The 6,284-nt window shown below is 49.1% G+C and overlaps 1 protein-coding gene across 3 annotated transcripts in view; it reads right to left on the bottom strand.

The window, feature by feature from the left end:
* Window positions 1–1,193, bottom strand: part of TFDP2 (transcription factor Dp-2) — a 53,941-nt gene extending 52,748 nt beyond the window's left edge. For all 3 annotated transcript variants that reach the window (XM_036388988.1, XM_036388987.1, XM_036388986.1), the window contains exon 1: window positions 1,048–1,193. The gene's annotated coding sequence lies outside the window, so the exon portion shown is untranslated. The remainder of the gene's footprint in view (window positions 1–1,047) is intronic.
* Between the last annotated feature and the right edge of the window lie 5,091 nt (window positions 1,194–6,284).

Below are 6,284 nucleotides of genomic sequence, written 5' to 3' on the forward strand. Positions count from 1 at the left end.
TTTTAACAGCATCCATTTTTACCAGCATAACATTATTTCTGAATCAAAGATTGTATCAAGTTGCAATTTGTTACAGCACTACATAACCTCCAACGTTTTACTACCTTTTGTCAACATAATTAAGCTACATCAGGGATAGTAGTTGAAAACAAAGTCACTTTGAGCCATATTAATGAAGAGTCAAAAAAAGAATTGAATTGCTTTCAGAATTACGAAAACTGACCAAGAAATAATTTGTAAAAAATGTTTACCCGGCATATTATATCATATCAATTAAAACTATTCATTTTCTCTGTCAAATCAAGAATTTACAGAGAAAATGAAACCCAAAGTCCTTTCTCCAGAGGAGAGCAGCACAAGCTGTGATCCACAGCTCGGCATCCCCCCTTTACTCAATGAGGGAGCACGGTCTCATTTGCGGTTTTCTTCCACATTTCAAGGAAGTTTGCTTATTCCGTATTTTCCTCCCATTGTTTGTATTCTGAGCTCCAGCAGACGGTGTTTACACTGGGTTCACCTCTGCCGCTGAGCCCTTTACAGCTGGAAGCCCGGGCAGGCCTGTAACTCCCAGGAAGAGGCAGGCAGGGAAGTTTTGTTGTTGTTGTGCCGGACTGACCCTGTCCCGATAAGAGCGGCGGGTGAGAACCGCCCCGACACGAACTTCAGGCACCGCCGAGCAGGGCCGGGCTCTCGGCCGGTGCCTTCCCGACCGGGGCCGCGGCCGGGCCGCCGCTCGCTCCGCAGCCCGCACAGCCCGGCGCGGCCCAGCCCCACAATGGAGGAGGCGCCCCGGCTGTCACCGCCGCCCGGGCCCGCCCGCAGGTGTCGGGCACCGGCTCCCGGCCTCCGGGGTCCGCCCGGCCTGAGGCACCGGGGGCACGAGATGGGGCGAGCCCGCGCTGCCCGGCGGCACCGGGGAGGGGGCGGCAGGGCCGGCGGGACCGCGCCGCCCGGGGCACGGGGGGGGCGGCGGCCGCTGATCGCCGAAGAAAGGCGCTGCCCTTCCCCCTCACGGCCCCCCACACCCGCCCCCCGCTCCCCGCTCACCCACAGGCCCGGCCAGGGACGGAAGGTAAGGCGGGCGGCAACGCAGGCTGGGCCCAGACAGCGACACTGAGGCGACGAGACGGCGACGGTCCCTTGGCAGCCGCCGCGGCAAGGAGAGATCCAGTCGCGCCGACGACGCCTCTCGGCCGGGCCGGCGCCGCGCACTCGCCGCTGGCGAGGAGGCCGCGGAGCCGGGACCCCCCGGCGGCCCCCGGTGCGTGGCGGCAGCAGCGCCCGCAGCGCCCCCGGCCCGGCCCCGCCGCCCCCCCGCGCCCGCCCCGCGCCCAGCGCTACCCGGTCCTGCTCCCCCGCACAAGCTTGGCGGCGTCTGCCGGCCGGGAGCGCCCATTGGCTGCCGCGACGCGTGACGTCAGGCGCCCTCCCCGCGCCATTGGCCCGGACCCGTGTGTGTACACACACCGCTCGCCAATCCGCCGGGCCAAGGCCGGGGGGGCGGGGCGGAAGGGCGTGGCCGGCCCGGACCCGCGGCCGCCGCCTCTCTCTGGCGGCGCGCGCCGGCCGCTGGCAGGGCGCGGGTTCGATCCCCGCGAGGGCTCCAGGCGGCCGCACCTGTCCCGGCGGCGCCCAGGTGCTGCGGGCGGTGCGCAGTGTACAAACACACAAATGCAGAAATATACACGGGCTGTATTTACACACAGCGCGCGGCGCCGCGCTGGCTGCGGCCGCCGGCCGTGCCGCTTATCTGCGAGGAGCTGCTGGGGCTGGTCCCGGGATGCAAAGTTCAGCCCCGCCGCGGGCTCGGCGCCGCGGGCGCTGCAGGAACGTCCGGCCCCGGCGCGGGAGCCGGCGGCAGAGCGAGGGCAGGGCCGCCCGTGCACCGGGCCCGGCTCCTGCTGCGCTCCCTCTGCGAACAAAGGCGCCCGGGCCAACAAAGCGCGGCGGGGCCGGGACGCAGCGACCGCGCCCTCGCACCCTCCGCCCTGCCAGAGCTGGGAGCCGCAGCCGCAGAAACCCTTGCTCGGCTCCTTGGAAAAGCCTTAACAAATGTTTGATTTCAACGTTTTCTTACCGCTTTAAAAAAACTGTTTCAACGAAGCAGGGTTACGTATTCTTACAGAGACCATATAAATAGAAAGCACTTCTGGGAGCAAAAAAATAAATTCGGCACTAGTTCCATTCAACGCAACGATGCAACATTTGTTAAATCTTCTCGAGTGCAGCCAGGCACACATCCAAGGAGTGCAGTTACCCACTTTGCATATTTCTCTAACACAAACGCAGCTTAACGCCACTGAGCAAAAGAAGGTTTATGGGGACACAAACACTATTTATGTGCTTTAAATCCCTGCAGATCACACATATACTAGATCAAACACGATAAACTTCTGTTTTTCTTGTATTACAGACAACATTAAACGCTCTAGAAAGACATGTTTTTGATCCTGTCCTCTTCGCTAAAGAAGGAACATCAAAAAAACAGGTGTTCAGCCTATAAAATCGAGTTCCTAAATGTCTGTCAAAGGAATATTAGCAATATTAGCAAACAAGACCTTTATATTTATTGCAATGGGGCAGTTTACAACTGAAAATCTTGCACGTGCCTAGGAATTTGCAGATTGTGGTTTTAGTTTCTTTTCATCTTCTATAAAACACTTCCATGTCATGTAACAAGACCTTTATCAATATTGGCAGTGTTATGCAAGATACATTCACAAAAGCAACAGAAATATGCAAACTATTGTGTATTGTCTTGGAGCCCCTCTAACAGGTACAGCCACAACCACTAATATGACACACACCCTGCCAGAAGTGCAGAAGACACACACTACCTTCAAAAGGAAGCAAACCAGAAGCAACCAGGTTGGCTGGTTTAGTGCACTATTATTAGTTACCACAGCTAAACAAATACTTGAACCCAGCTTCAATAAAGATACTTGGCCTTCATAGATCTCTTTTTGGTTCACTGGTTTATTTACTCCTTTGCAAGAAACACTGATGAGCTGAAGTCGGATACTGGAGCTGATTATGAACATGAAAAATAGCCATTTGAACCCCCAAAGGGAGAAAGAGAAGGAAGGTCACTGCTGTAGTTTGCATTTGCTTTCAACAGCAAATTGCAGACTAACTCTATATACACACATCTATACATATGTATTCACACACACAGTTGAGTTTGAAGGTGGTGAAACAATGAGCAGCTTGCATGAGTTGTAAGTATGCTACCTATGTAACATTCTAAACCAATACAGTCTTCAGAACTTTCACAAATCCCAAATTTTACCCCAGAATGAAGGCTGCATTGAAGAAAATCCCTTAGAATTGGGATTTTTAGACACACTAAGGTGTGGGTTGAGCAGCTACACATGCCCTGCAGGAAGCTCTCGTGTGTCCCTCCAGAACCCATCAGGTGCCCCAGCCCTAGAACACCACCTTGCTCCCCCTGGCCAGTCAGATCCCTCCTAGATGCCAGCTCTTTTCCCTTTCACAGTACATCACTTTTCAGTATTTGCTAGTTTTACTGCTTCCCTGCCAGCCCACAGGTTGCTGTGATAACCTGCACAAGCATTAACCCAAAACAGACTCTGCCTCCACCACCAGCCCTTTTCTCCTGCTCAACCTGACTCCCCTTAAAGCTTTCAACTAACACACTGCCCAACCAACTTCTGGGTCAGAGCACCCACTCACCTGCAGGACTGTCACACCTCTTGTTTCAAGAGGGGCTCACACCTTTGTACTCTTTAGCTCAGACCAGAAACAACCCCACCGACTGGCAGGAAATGGTTCTTACCTCTCTCTCTTCCACTGGTGAGCCTCCTGTGCTGTGCCCTGATCCTGCAAATAGTGGGACTAGTTGAAGGATCTTGCTACAGAGATTATGCCAGTAGAAGGTAGCAGGCTTTCAGCAACTCAGTATTTTGCTTTTTTTTACTTTCTCCTGACAGGAAAGCAAGTCTAAATGCTCTTGTTAAAAACAAATGAGAGCAACTGAATTAATTTTATGTAAAATTAGCTGTTAGAGTAGAGCAGAAAATACTGCTTAAAAGAAAACAGCACTCAAAAATTTTGGTCAAGTTTATTATAGCAAGCTTTTAAACACAGCTGACTTGATATTTTTTTTAGCTATGTAGCAAAATTCATACAGCTGCTCAGTAATTTGAACTATCTGAAGACTTTTGCCTTTGCCCTTTCTCTTGATATACAACAATTAATCTAATAGTAGCAAGATTCCTCCAACAATAGAGGGATTATTATGAGGCATCACTTTTCATGCCACACAGTCCCCACGTATTTACTAGGACTTTATGTTATGAATGATCCAACTGCCAAACTGATGTGACGTTATCTACTATCAGCACGGGGGGATCTGTGAAGGCAGAATGCCCAGAGATCATTAACACATCTCAATTGCCAATCTTCACATGCCAATGAGCTGCACTGCTGTCCAATCCCAAGTACAATTACATCTCAACTGTATATCTTAAAATGATGAAACTGCAAACTAGTTAATATTTGTAATTTTGTATTGTTACCTTTACTATCAAACTCAGCTGATAGAAAATGTAAAATTGCATATACTTTCCAAACTGATGAGAACAACCTTCAGACAAAAAAATTAAATACAAGCAAAAAGACAGCAGTAAAAGCTGTCATATTTTTAATAAAAGTTGGTATGAGTGAGGTTCTAAAATGGCTTTAATCCCCTTCTGTGCAGCAAAAATTGGGACAGCACAGCACCTGTAAAAATATATCTAAAGCTTATTACAAATCCATTATCAATTAACAGGTACCACTTTTAGATGACATCACATTAAGGACTTCCTGGGAAGATAAATCAATTTTTCTTGTAAAAGATAAGCAAAAGACTTTGATCAGTAATCAAATTTCTTCAAAATGTCAGATTGTCTGCTCAGTCTTTGGACAACTTCATGTCATAAGCTGTGGCAAATGCTATGATCTCCAAAGGCTGATCCATCCTAGGAGACTTTCAGACACTCCTCTGTTTCAGAGCTTTACTCCCTTACTTTGAACCTCTCCCCAACAGAACTCACAACTCTGCAGGCCATTTGAAAGGTTCAGCTGGTAAATACATGAAGGCCTTTCCACATCCTGAATTTGTAGTGAAGTTTCTCTCCTGTAGATTTGAGGCTAGTGAAAGGAAAGCAGCTTAAATTTCTGCTTCTAATTGAACAGTGACAGTGGTAAAATGGTTATCCAGAGTGTGTCCTCTAGGATACCACCTGGAGCAAGAGGGATAAGGATATATAGTGTGTTGGGCATCTTCTCTCTCTAGCTGTGCCATGTCCAGGGTGAACACCACCACCACATGAAGGTGAAGGATCAGGCACATGGTGCAGAGTTGCCTCCAGCAGAGTGATCTGAACAGAATCAGGTTCAGCTCCTGCAGAGCTCTGTCTGGGAGCACTGCAACACTGCCTGCTCAGCCCAGCTAAACCTCCAGGCTATCAAGAGAACCTAAGTCAAGGAGCCTTCCACAAAAGGGCAACAGGTGATGAAAGGCAGATGATGAAACTAAACTCCCTGAGAAGTAAGAACAAAATGTACAATACCAGTGACTGAGGCACAAACTTCTGCCCAGAGTGCCAGACTTAAAGCCTTTCTGCTCGGCCTTGAAGAGAGAACCTCCTTGCTAATGAGCATTTTCTTTAGCAGTGACTTTGTGATGGCAGAGGAAAATCCCAAGCTGCATACACAGGTGTTAAAGCAAAGCAATTGTTTCACATATCCTGTAACTGGAGAATCTTACCTTACAGCAGGAGGAGGAGTGGAGGGAATCTCTTTGAGGGACTTAATATTGGAGTCTTGGCACTACAGCCTGGCATATTACTAGAAATCAGCAGACACACTTGCTTTTGTGCTTCATTTAAGGATTCACATTAAAGAAGGTTAAGGAGAATTGGAAAGATACCAGAGAAAAGAAAATTGCCAAGATGAGCACAGGTTGAAGGGCAGAACGTAACAGAAGAACAAGAAAAATGGCACGTTGAGCTAAGGCTGACAAGTGAATGAGATGGAGGCTGAACACAGCTAGAGGAGATGCTCCAACTCAGGGTACATGACTGAAGGAAACTAAGAAAATGGTGTCTGATTTGACCTTCTGTGTATGAGCACAAGAAAATGAATTATAGTTCTTCAGCCCTCTTTCAAATGTTAAATCTGTAAACATTTCTTATCTCCAGTGTCTATGGAATACAAATCGCCCACAGCTTGAACTTGATATTATTCTGAAATTAAAATGTTTAATCATTTTACATTTT

This window comes from Molothrus ater, chromosome 10 (assembly GCF_012460135.2).
Source record: "Molothrus ater isolate BHLD 08-10-18 breed brown headed cowbird chromosome 10, BPBGC_Mater_1.1, whole genome shotgun sequence".
In the NCBI taxonomy this organism is placed as follows: Eukaryota; Metazoa; Chordata; class Aves; order Passeriformes; family Icteridae; genus Molothrus; species Molothrus ater.